Source organism: Fundulus heteroclitus, chromosome 21 (assembly GCF_011125445.2).
Source record: "Fundulus heteroclitus isolate FHET01 chromosome 21, MU-UCD_Fhet_4.1, whole genome shotgun sequence".
In the NCBI taxonomy this organism is placed as follows: Eukaryota; Metazoa; Chordata; class Actinopteri; order Cyprinodontiformes; family Fundulidae; genus Fundulus; species Fundulus heteroclitus.
In genome coordinates, this window is record NC_046381.1 from 16,396,821 (window position 1) to 16,418,795 (window position 21,975).

Below are 21,975 nucleotides of genomic sequence, written 5' to 3' on the forward strand. Positions count from 1 at the left end.
TTGCAAAAAAAAAAAAAAATCAGTGACAAGTTACAGAAGGTTTGAAACTGAAGTTTGACTAACATATAAATGCTTATTTAAAAATGTGACTTGTTCAACACTTCATTCGTTAATTGGTTTCCCTCCTATGAAGAAATTTCCTCCAAGACTGAACTCAGTCACATGCTCAGTCACAGTCCAAACTTGATCTTTGGACTTTGTCACAAGCTAAACTGGAAGCTCTCTATTGATCTAGTATTACAGTAAAAAAAAGGAAAAAAAATGAATAACAAAAAAAAAACAAAAAAAAACAGTGGGTCAGAGAGCATGAAACATAAAGTCATTGCATGGTGACCTTTTGATTTTTAATCAGTTATGGGCAGTTACTTGTAACGATTCAATAAAAACAAAAATAGAAACATTCTTACAAAAGAAACATTCAGAAGAGCTTCAAAGGGAGCCAAAAAAAATCTATATGAAGGCCCGTGTTCTTTTTTTCCTGGTGGAAAACTGCTGGACTTCAAAGAGAGAAATTAAGAGAAGAAATCGCAGAAATCAATTAGCATTGACATGGAGCTAATTAACTAAAAATAAAAAAATGTAATTAAATTAACTTATTTTCCTAGTCATTACACAAATGAAAACTATGATTTCCCATTATGTTTGGTCTATAAATGCCTCAACAAGAAGCTTTTACTATAAATCTTTGACGCATAAATAAGGGGCAAACTAGTAACTCCGCAACTTTCATTTGGATTTAAACCACCTTCAGCCAAGAGCATACTAGTTTGCATTTTTTTCCTCTTATGCGTTACAATTTCTGCGAAAAATAAAAATCTCAATCCATTAGGACTGAAGTCCTTAGAACAGTCCTTAAAGAAAATTTGAAATTATGATTCAGTTCCTGGCAGAAAACACCTAAACTAAAGCATTTCTACAGACGGGGGCCACAAACAGTCCGCTGTGACACTTTCAAGGCGTTTTTACACGTGTAGGTAACAGTGTCAGAAAGTTTACAAGTTGAGAAAGTTGGAAATAATTTCAAGAAATGGAATAAAAACTTGTCCAGGAGATGAAACAAAACTACGTGTGTAAAGATCTGCCAACTGAATTAGAAGAGTATCTACTTTTCCCAGTTAGCTCACTTTTCAAACAATTGCTGGTTATAAGGAAGTCAAAAGGGTCATTTAAGGGTCAAGCCCACTTTATAACTAATTTCAGCACTATTTTTATGCAGAGCCACATTTTTTATTATCTTTAGTGTCTCTGCGCAAGCTCAAAGATGCAATGAAACTAAAACTACAAAAAATAAATAAAAAGAAATAAAAAGAAACCAAGCTCATCCAGCTTTCACTGGTCACAGTAATCAGCAAACAGAGTGATCAAAACAGGAAAAAATACGCCTCCTATATCTTCTTTTTTCCCTTTTAATGACTTTTGTATAAAATGCTCTTAAACCAACCAAACCAAAGGTGGCCGCTACTGAATCAGGAAATCAGGGTCGCATCAAACTGGAGACAGAACAGAAAAGGAGGCGGTTGGCCAGGGTCACCGAGGGGCTAAACACCAATGGAGCTCTCTGCGAGGGCCTTTCAAATGGCTCACTAATGGCTGTCAATGGCATAAGAATCAAGACTGATGTCTACCCAAATGAAAAATAATTGGCATTAGGCTCTAAAAATCGAAAAAGGTTTGGTTGACATCGGTTTCCTTAGCTGTAATCAATAAAGTTCGCTCCGTCGGGGGAGGTGAGAGAATCTGCAAGATGCAGGCAAAAAAAAACAAACACCAAAACGCAGCCACTGATTTTTCAAACACGTACGCTTGACCAAAAATAGAGCTGGCATAAGCCGAAAGGTTAAGAAAACAAGCAGCGTTTGTTGACTTGCAGCAAGTAAAACCTCGGCCAACTACGGCACGAGAAAAAAAAAAAAAAAAACGTGAACCAGAGAGAGAGGCTTCCAGACGATTTCATCTGGGTTAAAAACCCAAAGCGCCGTTAACCACGTCCACACCTCTGCACTCGTGCAGAATCAGCAGATTTCTTTTTGTTGGCGCTTTAAATTCCTCCTTTCTGCTGAGAGGAGCCTGTATGTGTGCGGCGCAGACAAGTGTAAACAGACAGCGGAGAGGGGAGAGAGAGCAGGGAGGGGACGGGGATTTGCACTGATCACTACACTTTCGTGGTCCTCACACCCACCGGCGGTCATAGGCTGGCGACTACACACCCACCGGCCCGACGCCACGGCCCAACACGTCCCCAAGGACGGCGTGACGACGAGCCGCGTTTAACTTTCCCTGAAACTTCATAGTTTCTCTGCTGCTGTGTGTTCAGCTCGGTCTGCCTTTAAAAAAAAAAAAAAAAAACAAGCAGCTCCAACGTTTAAAACTTCGCCTACCTGCAGGGACGCCCGAGTCTGAAGCCATTTACTACACCCGCATACTTTAACAGAGGAATGTAGGCGAACTGGATTTCTCCAAGCTAAGGAGGGGTTAACCGTAAAGCCAGAGAAGCACACTGCACCTCTAGCAAAGTGTTTCAATGCTCAGTTTCAGTTTGCACAGGGAAAAAAAAAAGAGAAGGAGCCTAAAACACAGCGAGTAAAGAAAAGGCTCTTAGAAAGCCCAGAAGCCTTCCTCGTGTATTTATCGTTTCTCGACTCTTTGGTGTCCAATCGTGAAAAAGATTTGTCTTACTTGGCTGTTAAGAACGGGGCGTAGCAGGATCTTGCCGAGCGATACCAAAAAAAAAAAAAAAAATCAAACGATCTTTCTTGCAGGTTTCTCTGACTGGATATTCAGGCTTTTCTCAGACACGTAGATTGTGTTAAAGCTTTATTAGGAGGAGGCAAATAAAACAGGCAGACTTTAATCCAACTGCTTTCACGCAGGTTTTAATCGCAGAACTGAAATCCCCGTTTATGGAGCCAATTCTCAGTAAATATTCACCTTCGCCGAGTCAAGTGGCTGCTAGTGGAAAAAGTGGAACGCACATTTGGATTTTGGTTTGCTAAGGAAAACCACAATAGGCCCGGTTCTTCCAGATTTCCCTCAAGGCATCATGGGGGAGGAGTAATCTCGCCATAATTCCTCCGTCAGAACTACAACACACAAATGAACGCCATGGGGGCATGTTGCAAAGTACAACAAACAAAACCCACTTGTCTCTTAACGAGTGAAATCTGATAAATAGACGGATTTGGACACATTTAGGCCTTTTTAAAGAGGGCTGGAGTGGAAAGGATCAAATTTTATGACTGTTTGGGACTCCCTCGGTAATGCCGCACACCGTGACCTGCTAATGTCGCTAAACCTAGCATCCGATTCGTAGATCTCCTATCTGGGCCACAGTAAGAGACATTTTGTTTTATTTGCAAAAACAACGCTGATTACAGCTGCTTTAAACACAGTTTGAAACACTACTCTAATTTTTAACAACCTGTTGCATCGTATTCGTCTCAGAATCTGAGTAAATATATGCCATGGCTGCTAACCCAATAAATTTGGTCAAGTTCAGGAATCTTTTATCTGGAAGATCTGTTATCATGAATAAAGCTTTAGATTTAAATCAGTCAGTAATTGGGAGTTTTTCCAGTATGCTGGTCTTTAACATTACAGGAAGGAAAGCAGGAGCAGCGACTCCGAGCTTTAACCCTGTGAGCGTATTTAGCATAAAACGTTTAAGAACACAGCTGGTAAAAAAAAAGAAAAAAAAGAAAGGGGAACCTCTGCGTTCACATCAACACTTTCCTTTGAACTTAGTCTGTTTCACTTTCTCTCTGCCACATAATCTACACAAACTCCTGGCTTGAAATGTTGCACTATAAAACTCTTATCTTCGCCACAATCTTTCATTTCACGTTGATGGAAACTGAAGAAGAAGAAAAAAAAAAAAAAGGATTTTCTTTAGAGTTTACATCACATTTAAAGTTGTGTAGGAGGGGCCGAGGAACGAGAGAGCGGCCAACATGGAGCCCCTGACGAATAACATTTACTCAGCTGATGCCGGAGCTACATGTGTGGCTTAGGTAGCTCTCTTATCTCAGCCCGGCGGCAGTAAAAAAAAAACACAAATGTTTGAGAGCACAATAACGAGACTGATAAGATGAGTTGTAAAATACGTGCTTGCAGAAGCTGAGTCACAGCGAGAGGTGAGCGTGTGGGTGGCTGAGACAACCATGAAAATAGGAAGGCGAGGGAGCCGAATTAACAGAGCGGGGATATTTTAAGAACGGCTAGGCCCTTGTGTCGCTTATCTGTTGTGTTTGGGAAGGGGAGGGGGGGGGGGGGGGGGGGGCCTGTCTACTTTTCAGTTGCCGAGGGACGAGAGTCTGTGGATCAGCGCTTTACCGGCGTAACCCACCGACAGGCGTACAGACGTTTAAACGCCAAATTAAAAAAGGACCCATTAGGGACAGGAGATGGGTTTGAATTGTCCTAAATGTGAGTGAGCACAGAAAGCGCGCGGAGGTTTTCTCCTCCGCTGGGCTGGACGGCGAGCGCCGTCGATGACCGTAAAGCCTGGCATTACCTGAGTGAGAGCGCTGCTGCTCTGACCGTGCAACGTGTGATTAGACCAGACGGAGGAAGGAGACGGAGGAAGGAGACGGAGGAAGGAGACGGAGGAAGGAGACGGAGAGAAGGAGCCAAGTGAAGCGCCCGTCCTCCTTTCCTGAGACACACAGCAACAGTCGGATCAAGACCTTCCGTTGCTGAAGACTTTCTTCGTTTTTATGATCGATGAATCCAAGCGGCTGCTTTAAACACTGAATGTAAAAGCAACAAAAAGGTGAACAGAACCTGCTGTGCAACAAGACCCAGCATTGACCAGTTCCCCCTATACAAAAAAAGGTAGCCTATAGCAACCTTTGAAACCTGCGAAAACTCCTATACCGTTCCTACAGTCCTTTTAGTAGTGTCCAAGGAAGTGCCAGAGAGGAAATCCCTGGCTATGGCTGAGCAGAGAGTAGTGCTGCCCCGCCCTGTTGCTGCGCACCGCCAGTCAGCTGGCTGAACGAAGGCCGTCACACTTTTCCCAAATGCTTCTGCTCATGAGAAACGAGGATGGTCCAGGGTTGCGACTAGGAAAGCGCTGCTCAAACCTTTTACTGGGCCGCACAAAATGATTGTTGATTTTCTATTTTTAATACATAACAAGAGCGTTTCCACGTTTGAAAGTCCCTTTGTGCGTTATATAAATCACACGTCAACCATTTAAGTGAAACGGTAATATACAAGTTGAGTGGCACCGAACGAGTCGATTTATTCCCCTGGTGTGATCTCCATCAATGTGCTCCTGCCTGGTCATAAAAGGAAACCCAAAATAAAAAAGCCACACCACTGTACCATCTGGGGGGAGACATGTATTTGTCCATTAAAATCAACACAGCAGGTCCCGTCTATTCTTTGCCACCAGTCAGCCTCGCACAGCGAACTAACAAGTGATGTCGGAAAAATCTGCATAAATGGTCCAACTCGTGTGAAGTGCATTCTGCTTTTATGCTTATTTTAGTTTTTAGTTTTGTGTTTGCAAAGTGGAATAAGCATTTAGTAGCTGTGTATATAGATCTTTTTTTTTCCAGTTTTGAGGCCATCTTTCCAGGAAGTACAGTGTTACCTTGGATTGATTTTAAGGAAAATAAAATGTCTTTTAACAGTTAATTATCGAATCAGTCTGGGGATATAAAAATGGTAAATCTGTCTTTAGCATTTATCTCTGTTTTTCTTTTTTTTCTAAATAAAAGATTCATCAGTTCTCAAAGTTTTGGGACCGATAAAGTAAACTGTTTTTAGTAGGGGTGTAAATGATACACAAAAATCATGGATTGGCACGCTTTAGTCAAAAAATAAAGAGAAAAATGTGCATTCTATGACTTCCGTTAGTTTAAACAAAGACTCGTTTTCATATTCTGATTTTAATTTGATTTAATTAATTAAAAACCTGAACAAGCGGAAAGTTTCAAACTGCCAGAATTTGTCGTTTGTACATAGCACAAGCAGGTGTATGCGATGCCTTAATAGATTATAGAACACTTGAAATAATAATGTTTAGACATTTTAAATAAAACTATGCACTTATTTAAGAATAAAATTTGTTCAAATCACCTCGGAGTTGCTTTGACACTTTGACGACCAAGAATCCCAGGTGTACCTGAATGCAGCATGCACAGTTGTTGCTTGAAACTCAAGATGCATCAATCCGATACCCGGATCGGATATCGGCTCAGATATTGACTAATTCAGATGATTGATGCCGATTCAGCATTTCGACCCAGTCATTTCTTTTTTTATTGATACACAGCAATACAGTTTGGGTGATCCAGCCACTTCTATTCTATGTTTGCAACGCAGGTGACGCAGAGCACGCACAGCAGCTAGCGATGAGCAAACATGGAGCAAGTACCGGACCCAGCTGAGCCTGCAATGAGAAAAAATTTCAAACTTGATACGCCAACAAGTCCGACTGCAACATGCAGCGTCTGCAGGGCGTAAGTTGCGAGGGGGGGTGATAAGGTTGGGATATTCAACACCACAAACCTAAATAAACACCTCCAAAAGCATCATGCAGAAGAAGATGCAGAACTTTTTTTTAACAATGTTTATTTCAAGCCTGATAACTTCACTCACATGGCAAGGTAAACTCATTCAACCGTAATGTCGGATCAGAACTGCTCCCTTGAAGCTGCGCGCAATCTTGCACGGCATCTGGATTCAGCGCGCACAGCAAATCTATGCTGCGCGCCAAGTAAAATCCAAGCTGAACTGTAAACAAAATAATAGTAAATCAAGTTATTTGTACCATTTTGCAACTCTAGTAGACGGTGTTCCACGGTCCCGCTCAGTGTGGGCCAAGTGCTGATCAGAGAGCACCACTGATGGATGGGGCAGACGCCTTTATAGTTGGGCAGGTTGTGGTGTGTGTCCTTGTTACTACTGCTGCATGTCTGCCGTTTGTGTGGCTGTGTTTTTGGAAACCAATTTGGTTGGTTTTTTTAGTGCTACACCTGCCCTTTGTTCCTGGAGCGCTGCTGCTCTGCTGGCGTTACCAGCTGCAGATGGAGTCCTTTGCAGTGACGGCTTCTGCTGGTTTCTGACCAGCCTTCTTGTTCTCCCTCCCTTTATGAAAAGCAACTCTGTTTAAAAGTTAATTTTATGAATGCACGACTGAGGACTATAGCAATATATATAAATTGCTTGTACTTGTATAGCGCTTTATGCTATACAAACATGTAAAATTTACATTTAGCCTGATCTTGTTGCAGGTTCATTATTATTATTATTATTATTATTATTATTATTATTATTATTATTATTATTATTATTATTATTATTATTGGATATTTTCAGTATGAATACGTCCAAGTTACGTCCCTAGTTGTTAGTTGTAATATGAAATTGGAGATGTGCTCATTCATTAGTAAGAGCCAATTGCATTCATCTGCTGATCTGATTGGCTAAATACTAAAAAATTCTCTCACTTCCTGTTGATTAAATTGTTATTAAATGTATCAAATCCATCTACTACTTCTGGAGTACATGTTTTCCATTTTATGCGTAAAAGTCCTAAGGAGGGGGGGTAAGGTAGACCCTTCACAGAAAACAGAGGAGAGAAAACAGCTAATTGGTAAACGAGCAGGACAGGCTTGATCAATGCATGTGGAATAAAAACAAACCGCACACGCAGCAAATTCGGTGCGGATTGAAATGCACGCAACGTTTACATGTTTCTGAGGCATGTTAACGTTACCTGCAGGAGTTGAGGACGAGGCTCATTAGGATGGATCTTTGTGGTAAATAAAAGAAAGGGAGAGAGACGCGGAAGCGCACTGCTTCATGAATAATTTACTTTAAAACATAAGCCTAATAAAATATACGTTAACTAAATAGCACGGATACGCGTCCAGATTGCATAAGTAGAATCACTTCCCCTTTAAAAGACAGCGAGAATAGAAACCGTGCAGTTGACAGATGAAAACAGTGAGTCATCAGAGTGAAAGAGATGGGGGGGGGGGGAATCATAGGATCCTCGTCGCTCAGAGTGTGACCCTCACCATGCATGAGAAGTACCGGTGCGTAGCGCACGTCACCCTATCCCATAATAAGACTGTAGACGGGTGTTTTTAATTCTAGGGGCGGGTTGCTGCTGCATACTGGTGGACCACCCAGTCAAACTACAGCAGGCGGGTTCCTCAATCCAAGCCTCCGCTTCCTCCCCGAGTTACCCAGGATTCCTCTCTGGCCAGCTGGAACGGTGCCAGGCTCGCACTAACACCCGGTGGCACGGGTTCACTGTTTACAAAGTGGGGGGTGGGGGTCCACCCACGCCCCACTGACATTAAATAAACGCGTCTCCTGGTATGCATATCGCCGTTGTTTGACTGGAGTGCGCCCGGTTTTAACTTTAGCGGATGAAGACATTTGCTCCGCAGCACCGAGCTCCTAACGTGAGGGACAACGGCTGCGGAAGCGGCGCTGCACGGTCACGTGACCTCTGCTGTCTCCTCTGGTCAAAGCAAACGGGCTGAGGGGCTCCTCTGGAGCGAAGGAGGAGCAGAAAACAATATCGTCTGGCTTTAGAGATCAATATGCACTTTGCAGCGGCTCTCCCGCACAAGTGGAGGAGAGCGCTCTCGCTCGTCTCCAGATTCCTGGAGCCTTTGTGAGGGTCTGATGTACTAAGGACAGTTTTTGAAATAATTCCCCAGGTACGTACAAGCCCACGTTTACGTCAGTGGGCCAGTTTCCTAATTAATATGCCTGCTTGGATGGACGTCCTGCAGGAAAAGAAGCAAACAGGGAGAGCCTAAGGTGGATCAGTCATAACCGAAGGAGCCATCGCGATATTCAGCAGTGGTCTGGAAACTATAAATTATCCGTCCTGTTGATGCCGCGCAGCGTCAGCTCTGATGTGTAAAAACGGACCGAACTTAATTACTGCATTAATAAATGGAAAAGCTTAAAGGAATTTTTTTCCCAGCTTCCTCGTCCACGCTGGGAGGAACAAAACCGGCCCACAGAATGCCGCTGCCACCCCCATGTTTCGCAGCAAGAAGGGCGACGCGCAAGTTTGGATGTAAAATGAAATCCAAGCAAAATAAAGTGGGGGAAAAAAATTAAAAAGGAGTATGAAAACTTTTGCAAGGCACACGAATTGAAGTCACGTTTTATTGCTTTACCTCAAATTTAATAATAAAAAAAAAAAAATGCAAGTTCCTCCTTAAAACTGAATCAGCTAACTCGGCGAGATGAGTCTTCGTGTTCAAAGCAACAGATCACAGCAAAAAGGGAACAAACTTTCCTTCAGCTGTGGGAGTGAAGCCGCACATTTCAGCCAATGATTCAATAATTCGGCCGTCTACACGTCACACCGCGTCAACTTCAGGACAAAATTTTTCAATCCCTGACTGCTTTCTTAGAGTACAACAAAAAGCTGCTATACTACCACTAAACTGAGTTATATCTTCCTATCTGCGTAAAATTAAAGCTGTGTAGCTGCAGGATTCTGTATTCTGTTGTTGCAGAAACACGGTTATTTCTGTCGATAGCTTCTGTAATCAGAGGCCGCTTCTGCAGCTCATCCTCCCAAACGTCCACCTATGAGGAGACTGGTGTGAAGATATTATGCTGTTTAAGCTGGAAAAAGTTGATGTTCTCACCAATTGGGTTTGGTCTTCAGAGATTTCTGCTTTACGAGCAAGAATGCCGGTCTGCTCCAAAGGCAAAACATTGTCCCCAGGAAACATGCAAAGCATCATGGGTTGTAAACAGACAAACCCTACTTGTGTTGTGATGATTTAGGACAATTTCAACCCTGATCTGGTGAAACCTGGAAGGTGCCTCTGCTGTGGCCCACGCAGGTCCAGATGCAGCCTCCGTTCGAAATGTCTAACTGCAAGGAAACGAGCGGCGCTACAGATCACGCACCTCTGAATCACACGTACGATGTGGGGAAAGACGTTCTATATATATAATATCTCTACATTTTACAGAACAGGGCTTTTCTTCTGTATAGCCCGACACCTCCTCTGTGTCGTCCTTGTATTCTCAAACACAGCTTGCAGAGCTCTGGACAGGGATGCTACTTCTCTGTGCACCCCCACCTGAAAATACTTGGTTCTAAATTCATTGAGGGATTTTTTTTTTATATTTTTTAGATATTTTGTATTATGCCTCAATCCCCTTCCTCTACTGTCTGACTCCAAGAAACATACACACAACTTGAAGAAATTCTAAAATGACAGCGTCATTAAACGGCGCTCCCCACCGCCAGACAGAGAAGGATCATTCTGCGCTGCGTTCACTTGCACTCGGACATCTGACATTTAAACAATTCCCGAGGCCTGGGGTGTTTCCGTAACACAGTGCGGATTAAATGCGTTATTTTTCTTTACTGGAGTTAATTAATTGGGGTTAACGGTTTAAGTCCCAGCCCTCGTTAAATGAATCGTGACAGCTCATGATTCAATGAGCCGCTGACAGAAGCTCTGTTGAAATGAAACGGAGAACATTATGGACAACCCGGAGCATCCTCTTCTCTAACCCCCAGTCGGTCGAGGCAGATGACCGTTCATACTGAGCCCGGTTCTGCTGGAGGTTTTCCTTCCCGTTAATGGGGAGTTTTTCTTCCCACTGTCGCTTCATGCTTGCTCAGTATGAGGGATTGCAGCAAAGCCATCGATAATTCAGACGACTCTCCCTGTGGCTCTACGCATCTCCAGGAGTGAATGCTGCTTGTCGGGACTTTGATGCAATCAACTGGTTCCCTTATGTAGGAACATTTTGGCCAATCTGTATAATCTGATTTTGTAAAGTGCCTTGAGATGACATGTTTTATATAAGTAAATGTATATAAATAAAATTGAATTGAATCCTCTTCATCAGACTGTTGTACAACAGTGTCTTCAGTCAGACTTAGACTTAGACAACTTTATTTGTCATTTTGTATGCACAGAGTACGTACAGAACAAAATTCCGTTGCATACAGCTTGTAGATTGCAGTAAAATTAAATTACAGTATAAGGTGCAGCAGTGATTTAAAAGTAAACAATTTAAATGTAGACAATGCAAGAGAAGTCACAGTGTACAGGTGAGTATTTTTTAAAAAACATTTGTATGTGCACAATTGATTGTGCAAAGGGCATTATTGCAAGAATACACATTGTAATTTACAGTAGATTTAAAATACAGTATAAGGTGCAGCAGTGTTTTAAAAGTAAAATAGCTGAAATGTAAACAATGCAGGAGAAAGTCACAGTGTACAGGTGAGTATTTTTTAAAAAAAAACCATTTTTATGTGCAGAATTTGATTGTGCAAAGGGCATTTGTGCAAGAATGCATTTAAAAACTAAGAGTTCGGCAGCATTTGTACTGCTAGATGGAACTGCAGTGATGCAAAATGTGCAAATATGCGAATGTTGTGCAGAGTTTATGGGTTATAGTGCAGCAGCAGTTCAACAGTCTGATGGCAGAGGCTTCAGACAGAACACTACAGGAGACCCTTCCTGTCAGCATCCACAACTGGTTGAAGAAACCCCATAATGTGAGTTATAACAGCATTTAATTTCCCTTTGGGGTTAACAAACTACTTTTGAATTAAACTGAATTGGAAAAAAAACAGAAAGAGAGCTGACGTTCAGACAGTCCCGTCATTTTCTGGCACAGACAGCTAGGGGACCTGATCTGCAGTCTGCTAATAACACAGTGACAACAACCGCTGAAGCAGAGACGGAGTTAATAATCCGCACTCCTTCCCTTCCACGTCCAGGCCCGCTCCGCCATCCATCAACCATCTCTGCCTCGCTTTAAGTGGTCTCTTCCCTGCCGTCGCAGCATCTCCTCCACTCCTCTGCGCTGTGAAAACCTGGCCATTACCCCCACAGCTCATCCCTCACGCCCACCCAAGACCTGTCACACGCCTGTTTCCATGACGACACAAACGCAGAGACGGCGAGGGTGTGATGCCCTGCGAGACCGAGGCAGCAGATGACACGGGGAGAGGGCCGTCGTGTCAACAACGCGGCTGCGACCTCATAGAGCGTGTGATGGAGGGGGGAAGAAGAAAGATCGCTGCTGTTTTTATGCGAAGTCGGCGAAAACAGAGAGAAGAGTCACTAGATTTGTTTCTAGTTGCTGTTCTGAATAAAAGTCGCAAGGCGGGTCTGAAAAGTCCCCAGATAGAGCGGCAGAGTCGCTAAATTGGCAACACTGGACTGTCGGCTGTAGTTTTCAGTCACTAGAGAGCAGCGCAGTACTCTGTAGCCACCAGCAGGGAAACAAGACAGGAAGCCGCGGCGGTGGTGGCTTTTCAAAATAAATGTTTACAACTCCTGATATTTAAACTTTCATTATGATTAGAATAAGTGCGAAAATATACAATAGCATACTTTTTATTCATTCTGAAGGTATGGCGGGTTTTATTTTGGCGGGGCGGAGCGCTACGATCGCATAAATGCAGCTGAAACCCTGAAACATCAGATTTCATCCTCTTTAGAAAGAGCCTGGAAGGAAATACAATACGTCCCTGAATGGAATCGCTCACCTGCCTCGCACGTATATGAAATATCCCATCCTTAATCCAAAGGGCTCAATATGATGTTGGTCCACCCTTTGCGGCTATAAAAGCTTCACCTCTTCTGGGAAAGGCTGCCCACAAGGTTCTGGTGTGTTAATGGGGACTTTTGACCATTCTGGCAGAAGTGCATTTGTGAGGTCAGACACCGATGTTGGACGAGAGGGCCTGGCTCTCGGTCTCCGCTCTAACCCATCCCAAAGGTGTTCCACTGAGTCGAGGTCGGAGCTCGGTTCAGGCAACCACCAAACCCAGACTCAATCTGGTTACCAGACGTAGAAACAAGAGTCGTCACTCTGGAGAACACGCCTCCACTGCTCCAGAGTGCAGAGGCTTTACACCATTGCCTCTGGCGCCTTGCATCACACAACAGTGATGTTGGGTTGTTCGGTATACCGGCACTAACTTGGTACCGGGGTACTGCGGCATTTAAAACGGCACTGTACTGCATTTGGATGGTACCGGTCCTTGCAGAGCCGCTGACAGTGCCCGTAACAGCGGGGCGGCATCTCCTAATTAAAAATGTTCAACGCATGGCCCGGTCCATGCACTTTGGACCCAGTAATGATATTTTTTGTGCTCTCTTTTCATTTGAAAAAGCATCGAAGTGCATGTTGGTACCGATACCAAAATATTGGTATCATGGCTCCATTCTGAGCTAATCTGAAGGCCAAATGAAGTTTGGAGGTTTGGAAGTTTGGAGGCGATTGAGACTACAGAAAGTTGGTGAGCTCTGCGCCTCAGCGTCTGCTGCTCCGGCTCTTTAGTTGCTGTTGCTCCCAATCGCTTCCACTCTGTTCTGCAGTATTTTAATCACCCCTTCAGGCAAAACCGATATGTAGCACTAGCTTAGCGCAGGGTTCCTACAGCATAAGGCAAGTTAAATTCAACACTTAAGACTTTTTAATGCCACTTAAAATAAAAAGTTAAGACCAACTTCACGATAAACAAGATAAACCTGGTTGCGACAACTTCACCCAAATGTTTATTTTAACATAAACCATTACTTTCTGGCCCAGTAGACATGTTTAAATTTTTGAAAAACATTCCATATAGGAAGAAAGCTAAAAAAACACACAAATTACAGATATATTTTTAACAACTACTGAACTGAATTCACAAACTTTGTTTTGTTCCCCACTAAAATAAACTATAAATCAGTTTTAAAAACCACAACATAACCAGTGCCAACTCTTTTTCGCATCTATGGTCCGAACGCAACAGTTTTTATTGGTTCCGCTATCGGGACGGAACCAATAATGGTTCCATTGAGCCGTTCTGTAAATAAAAAAATATATAATTGTGTCAATTATTTTACTGTTTGGTAAGGATTGCAAAAATAAAATCCTATTTATGACTTGGTAACAATTTTAAGACCTATGAAAGACTGATTTAGGACGTTTTAATGCCAAATAAGGCCTTAGTTTTATATTACAGAATTCAATGCCTATTAAGACTTTTTAAGGATCCGCGGGAACCCTGTTAGCGTGACCTTTTAGTGTCATACAATGTGGGAAAAATTGCAGAAAGCGCTCAGAGTTTGAGTGGCATGCCGTCCGCACCATCAACAGGATGATGGTAAATGGACTAATGTATTGATATCTACATAGCTGCAGTCCAGGTAAACCCCTCATGAGATAAACATGAAGTGAATATGTGTAGAAAGGTGAGCCTTGCACAACTACTACATGGCTCCACAGAGCGAAGGTTGTCCTGGTGCAGTTAGGAGGATCGTGCTGAAGCCCATCGGAGTTTTGTAAGTCTCCATGGTCCTGTTCTCAAAACAACATGAATATCATGAAACAGATGAATAAGTCATGTTACATAGATTTATTAGGCGCAGGGTGGATTATTTCAAGGCTTTTTTTGTCTTGTAATTCTGATGTATCAGGCTTACAGACAATGAAGCCCTTAAGTTAAACTCAGTGTCTCAGAAAACTGTAACGTTACAGAAGATAAAAGAACTAGCACACATCTTTTGGTGTGAGCTGTTTTACAGACTAAACTGCGGCACAATTGTTTAAGCAAACCAATCGCTGCACTATTAGAGCGGCGTCTGAAACGGAACGAAGGTCAAACCACTGGCCAGATGTTTCACTCAGGTGGTGCAACGGAGCACTGAACAAAAGTCACTGCATGGTTCTTTCATGTCAGCCATGTACAAAAAAAAAAGAAAAGAAAAAAAACGCAGCTTAATACAAATACGAACTAAATATTTAGCAGAAAGCAAATGGGACCAATCCTTATGTAATAGAGATGGTGCTGTGAACCCATTTAAAGACTCCATAAAACCCAGAGTGGAGAAGCAAAGCGCCAAATAAGCAAGAGAGCATTTAAATCATGTGACCTGATGGGCTTGATCTTACCCCCCCCCACCCCAAACCGGTTGACAATTTGCTCAGTCAGAGAACGACTTTGAGGAAACACCCACTGCAGTGTGCCAAGTGAGTGTGAGAAAACTTCCAGCTAGTTCTTTTTTTTTTCTTGTGTAAACATCCAAATATCTCTGGAAGCTCTTACGAGGACTCCGTCATCACCCCACTGACATTCTTCAGTAGAAAAGGATATCTATTTATTTTTCTTCACATTACCATTATTCGTTAAGTAAACGATCGTGTCCCAACTTTGAAGCAGAAATGAGCTCAGCTATGCTGGACACCGGAGGAATGCGGACTTGAATGTGAACAGGACTGCATTCTTTTTTTTTCTTTTTTTGAGTTACTGCGAGATGTGGCAGATCTCATAAGCTTGCTCTAAGAGCCGTATTTAAACGAGCTTCAGGTGAGGCTTGGAGAGGAAACGCCTTCCTGAGATTAAATGTTGCCTCAGTCTGATCTGTGAAGTCAATAACTTGAGGTAATTTGAGTTAAAGATGGTTCTCACATATACCTACAGTAACCTGTACAGGTACTGACCCCGCTGGCAAAGATGTGTTTAAAAAAAAAAAAAAAGCACCAAAAACAAACCTACCTGGAAATTTGGGAAAAGTTGAACATCTAACTCGCTTACGTTGAGTACATTTATTCAGTAAAAAAGTAAATGGCCATGCTTCGTCCTTAACAAGTCCTACAAAGTAAATGTAAGGGAAATATGTTATACTATTTTGGAATTGATCGTGCATCTCCATGATTCCTGGGGGATAAATATTTAGCGACACTAGCTATGTTTACATGCATAAAATTTCCTAAATCGGATTAAAATGTATTAAGATTAAATAATCAGATTGTACCGTTATTATGGGCACACAATCAATTAATCTGGGCATAATGTGCATGTAGATGCACATGGTTTTATTCAGAATAGAACCACTCTGACATGCACAGTTATCAACCCCCCCCCCCCAAAAAAACAGAAGAAATACTTCCTTCTTTGCTAAACAACAACAACAAAAAAGTAAACAAACCAGTATTGTATGAGTTCGTTTGCCTTCTGAGCGCCCAGGCTGGACTTGCACGATGTTCTAATTACGGTTGAAACGTTAATGATTAAGCGGCAATTTTGAGCTCTTATTTTTTATTTCGGCCGTTTATTCCGATTACTTTTGTCCACGTAAACGTAGCTATTGAGGTCCGTTTCCCTTAGCCTCTCTTCAAAATGGGAAACACGGGAGAACATACCATTCAAGTTAGACTTAAAGAGGTCGTCAGATGGCTAGAAAAAAAAAAAAGGTTACCGTTCACATAAATGTGGCCATATTTACACCCAAAGCAATAACTTTTTTTCCTCTTTCTCACAACACCTGAAGTCGACAAGTCCAAAACGGACCAGGGTAGTGGAGATTAAAAAAATAAGATCTCCAAAGCTCATTCTTAAGGGCTGAGACCAAAGAGTGGCATATTGGGGTTGCCAATGCCAAGTCTCCACATCAGCCATTACCTGCCATCTGTCGGTCAGCGTGGAATACAAGGAGAGAAAAAGATTTCTTGTTCTACCATAAGAAACACCTACAGCTGCTCAGCTGTAACTTTAAACTTGTGCTTTGGGCCAATAGGATTAAGACTGAGCTCTATGCTAACAAACACAGTGGGTGAGGGTTGCGTAAAATAATGCTGCACGATATTAGGAAACGTTGTGGCGTGCGATAATATTGGGAAATGCTGAGATAACAGTAGCGCTTGCCATAAATACAGAATCATTTTAAACTTTTTGTGCTGCATTAAGCACTTTTTGCACCCCAAGCGGTTCCTTTGCCATAAATGCACATTTAGATCTGAGATGTTGCGATAACGATACATTTGCCATATATTGTGAAGCCCTGGTGAGAAACAAAGGCTGAATTTCTGCAGAACCACCTCATGCCCACTGTTAAGCACAGTGAAGCATGTATATATTTTTCTTCTAAAAGATCCTGAGAACCTTGATAGAACCCATGGCTTTATGAAAATACCACGACGCCCTAAATAAAGCTCTGGCGGTATCTGCCCAGAAGACAGAACCATCACCGGGTCTTTCAGCAGAATAATGAAGCCATAACGGTTGAGGACCCCTTCGTCTATATAATCCAACCATGTGAAATGTAGAGGACTGACGCTAATTTATGGTCCCAGCTGTCATCATCAGCAGCGTCTCGTGCAGCAGAAGAAAAAGCCGACGCTGTCGCTGGTCATGTTGATGCGGGGGCGTGTTCGAGCACAGCCGCGGCTAAAAGGGCTAGTCCTGTGGGCGAGTGGAAGTTACCGCGGTCAGGTGAGCGAAAGCGACCTCCAAATTTAAAAAGGATCGCCATGCCCTGCAGACAACATCGGTTTGTCTTATAAAAATCCTGTTTGCCCAATGCATCACCATCTTTGCTCGTTTAGGACAGATGACCTGTGGATGTCCTTGTCAAACCAGGGCAGTCGATCTACTTTATTCTCCAAATGAACCTATTTAATATTAGCTCGCGCATCGGCTTGTCAAAACACACAGAGCGTCTGGTTTATCTCGCTGCCAGGCAGTAAACCGATGTATCTGCTCTGACCGAGGCCGAGGTGCTCCTAAAGGAGAAGCAGGAACCTCGCGCCAGCTGTGCTTGCGCTTAAAACTTCTCGAAACTTGTCCTTTGTAATGGCTTGTGGCAGATGTGACTGAAATCCATCACATCCAGTTTTCGCGGCGGCTGACGCGACAACCGCCGAGACGCCGTCAGGTGGGCAGAGTGATGCGACGGAGGCTGCTCAACCGGTTCCACAGGGAGGCGTTCCAGCGGAGAAGTGCCGACACTCATTGAAATGACACCGGCTGTCTGCCTGTGCAGCTCTGTGTCAGTCAAGCAGGAGGGCCCCTTTAGGAGAGAGCGCTGCGCCTGAGACGCAACGACACAACCGATACCAGCACCCCCCCACGCTGCATTAGTGGCTTACAGTTTCACAACGCAACCTTTCCATTCACTTGCAGGTCCGAGTGAAGCCGCACGGTACAGAGCGCACCAGCGTCGGCAGAGCGGCACGCGTGTGGAAAATAGCAGGACGGCCGTATGCAGCTACAAAAAAAGCAGAACAATAGCAAGTTTCGTTTATTGGGAATAGATGGGAAGGTGGGGGAAACTGACTGGCTAAAAGGTCCAGCACTTTGGGATCTGAGCATTGGCCTACATGGTGGCTACTGACACGCTGAGGGAAGACAGTGAGAAGTTTAGAGCGGCAGAAATCCACCAGTCAGCCGTCATCTGACTGGAAGGACGATTACGGAAAAATCTGAATTTTTCTCTCTCAAACTCCAACAATTATCAGTCTACAAAATGTATCATCTAACCGTGTGTATTCTGATGCCGTTGTGTTGAATGTAGACAAAAAAAAAATAATTAACGGCGGGAAGGCACAGGCTTTGATGCAAAAACTTGCATAATCTTGTAATTCCTTCATCTTCCATTGGACTCCAAACTACGACCTCTCATAAAAGTGGCCTGCTGTGTGTGTGTGTGTGTGTATATATATATATATATATATATATATATATATATATATATATTCCAAAGCTTAGAAAATAACTTACTTGTATAACAGACTTTATATTGATAGCTTTAGCTGCATTGCCTTGCAAAAGCATTCGCACTGAAACCAGATACATATAATCCCTGCTGTGATCTTATATGTTTCTCCCCCCCCGTTATTGAATCGTGCTGTAAAGGGGATCTTTCTCCCTACCCCATACAGATATGTAATTGTAGTCTTTATTCATTAGTGATGATTTTTTATTTTATTTTTTAAATCGAATGCTGATCGCCACCTCATCCCTATGGGAGGTCTAAACCACCGGCGCGTTCTTTCGCTGTTCAATTATTGACCCGATGACGATCCAGGTTGCCCCGGAGCGCCGTCAGCATATAAATTATTCTCACTGTAAAAAAATAAAATAAAAATGTAGCATGCAGACATTTCTCCCAGCCTCTGCTGTCCTGTAACTTCCTGTTCCCACGTGCGTGAGTGATTCTCCCTTTTATTTAAATTTTTTTTATACATGTATTCGTATTAAGGCCCATTTCCTCTAATACCCCTAAATAAAGTCCAGTGCAACCAAATCCTATTCACGAATCCCCTAACTAGTGTGTGCAATGTCACCTCAGATGATCTACAAAATCAATTATTTATTTATTTTTTTAGACAAACTAATTTCTGAAACGTCTAAAGAGCATTTGTGTTCAACCCCCCCCCCCTCTTTTTTTTTACTCTGAGACACCTAAATAAACCCCCAGAAACCAGCCTCCTTCAATGGTCCCCTTGTTGGTAAATAGACCTGTGTGATGTAATCTGGCTTTAACTCCAGCTGTTCTGCTCAGGCCTCAGCCGTGGGCTCTCTTAGAACAACATCAGTGATCCACGGGAACACCGAGGAACACACACACGGTACAGGGCAGGAAAGTTGTAGACGAGTTTGAAGCACGGTTAGGTTCTTTAAGAACATCCAAAAAAAAAAAAAAAAAAAAAAAAGAGGGGGCTGCACATTTAAAAAAAAAAAAAAAGGCCCAGGAACACGCTGGAAGCTTGCTTTTAGTAGCAGAGAACCCTGCCGATGAATCGTGACGCTTACAGAAAAGGAAAACACACGCTAGTATTTAGCTAACAAAAAAAGAGAGAGGGGGGGTTCAAAGAGTCCTCCGAAGCACCGGGAACAATTTCATCAACTTTATCCGACGTGGCAAGCAGCAAAGAGGGCCACAAGCAGAGGACGGAGGAGGGGGGGGGGGTGTCCGCTACAACACATGGCGACGGGAACCCGTCCTCACTTCGCTCCCTTTCTCTCCCCCCTCTCTCCGTCCTCTGCCAAAGCAGCGAGACTAGCCCGCAGCTAACGCCGTTAGCATGCTAACCACGTCCCCCCCCCCACCACCACCACCACCACCTCTCTCCCTCTCTCTCTATCCGACAAACTGGCGAACTTCGTCCCGGTGTCGGAGGAACGGCCACCCGCTAACTCAGCACTAAAACAATGACACACCGAAGGGGTTGTGCACGTTGGACGTCGGGCTTTCGGTGGCAACACGCGTTTGGCCGTGCCAGCGTATAGGATACATAGTGAAATAATATTATTTAATAATAAAAACTCACAAGCATATGATAAAAGATGCAAGGATTTATTATTTGCAAGCACTCGCCGTCTAGTTTTAGTTTGCTGCAGAAAAGCCCCGACCGCCACACGCAGGAGGAGGAGGAGGAGGAGGGGGGGAACCTAGCCAACAAGCTAGCGCCAGCCAGGGCTAACAGGCTAGCGCCGAGAGCGAGAGAGCCTCTCTCTTGTCAAGACACAGCCGCACAGCCGAGATTGGAGAGCCGTCGCACCGAGGCGGCGGATTTCGCAACGAAAAAAAAAAAAACAACACACACACACACAACACAAACACAACAAAAAACAAACAACAACAACCCGACTGTTCGCTGACAGACGCACGGAGACGTGCGGCTACTTACGTTTTTTTTTTAAACTTTCCGCCGAGTCCTCGCCGTTAAATCCCGTTCATCCCGGCCAGCTCTGACCTTCGCGGTAGTGAAACAACATTTCTGCTGGCTAACCGTGCCGCCATGTTACTCCTGCTTCTCTGCAAAACCAATGCTGACTGTTTATCTGGCTGCCTTGGCTGGCTGGTAGCTGCTGCTGCTGGCTGCTGCTGCTTGCTTGCTGCTGCTATCCTCCCCCACACACACACGCACCAAACCACATCACGGGGCTCCGAGCACAAATCGACTCAGTTACCGCCGGGGGTGGGGGGGCTCCTGCGCAGTCCCCGAGGCGGTTTACCTGTTAGGATTTACGGTACTTGGCGTGGATTTGATTAATCAGCATCGCCGCTCTGACGACATTTAATCTGCCAAGCCGCCCGACAGGTTCTTAAAGAGTCGCCACTGGGCAATGTCAACAATGTTTATTTTTTTTTTTTTTTTTTATTAGTGGATGTTTTGGTTGAAATTATACACTTTAAATATAAAACGCTCCCTCCCAGAATAATAATAATAAAAAAGTCAATTGTTTACAGAGGATTACCACCCGATTTACCCAGGCTCGCTACATTTCAGATCGTAAACATTTATGTGACGTCGTAAAAATGGGAGCCGTGTCAAACTAAAACGACGATACTTATATTGGAGGAATTTCTTTTTATTCTAATGATGTCACTAAAATGTAACATTTCTGCGGCACATTACATTATAAACTAACAGAACTATTTATCGTGGCGTACTGGGTTTGACAGTTCAGTAAACCGACAAAGAGTCGTTTTTTTTTTTTTTTTTTTTTTTTTAAAAAGCGACGTCTTTACAAACCCTAAACGTGTAGGCTGCCCATCTCTGCTCTCTTGATTTACCGTCTTGGCCATATGTCCACCGGTCGAACAAGCGAGCGGGCGTTTAATCGGTTAAATGTGGTGCAGCAGCACCCCCTAGTGGCGATGCCTCCTGTTTAAATGGTTCCGAGCTGAGGTCATGTCCTCATTGTGTGAGGTTAGTAAAAAAAAAAAAAAAAAATGTTTTTGGTGCTTGATGCATAACTTTAGATAATTCGGTCAAACGTGGATTTGCAGCCCAGAACTATCTCTTTGGACCATTGATGAGGCTTTGAACATGTTAAATACAGGCAAAAGAATTAATAAACAGCAAATAGCAAATAACGTCAAGGATCATAGCGATGAGAATGATAATAATATAAATAAAGTAACTATTGCGCTGTGGAGAGGCTTGTTCCAGCGTTTGCCTTGCATCAAGAAGGTCCTGGTTTGGGGTGTATTTGCATGAACTGTACATGTTCTCCCTGTGGATATGGCTTCTCGCTGGGTTACTCTGGCTTCCAAACCAGAAACATGTTAGGTTATTTGGTCTCTCTAAATTGTCCTTAAGTATGAGTGTGTGCATGCACATCGTTTGTCCCGCGTGTCCCTGTGTGTCCCCCATGATGGACTAGTGACCTGTCCAGGGTGTACTCCACCTCTTGCCCAATGACTGCTGGGATTAGTGGGTATA

The 21,975-nt window shown here is 43.4% G+C and overlaps 1 protein-coding gene across 7 annotated transcripts in view; it reads right to left on the reverse strand.

Moving 5' to 3' along the window:
* Window positions 1–20,845, reverse strand: part of ncoa2 (nuclear receptor coactivator 2) — a 95,281-nt gene extending 74,436 nt beyond the window's left edge. For 3 of the 7 annotated variants that reach the window (XM_036125690.1, XM_036125689.1, XM_036125691.1), the window contains exon 1: window positions 20,434–20,845. The gene's annotated coding sequence lies outside the window, so the exon portion shown is untranslated. The remainder of the gene's footprint in view (window positions 1–20,433) is intronic. The other 4 variants (XM_036125693.1, XM_021313477.2, XM_021313478.2 and 1 more) reach the window with 3 other exon arrangements.
* Window positions 20,846–21,975: the final 1,130 nt, after the last annotated feature.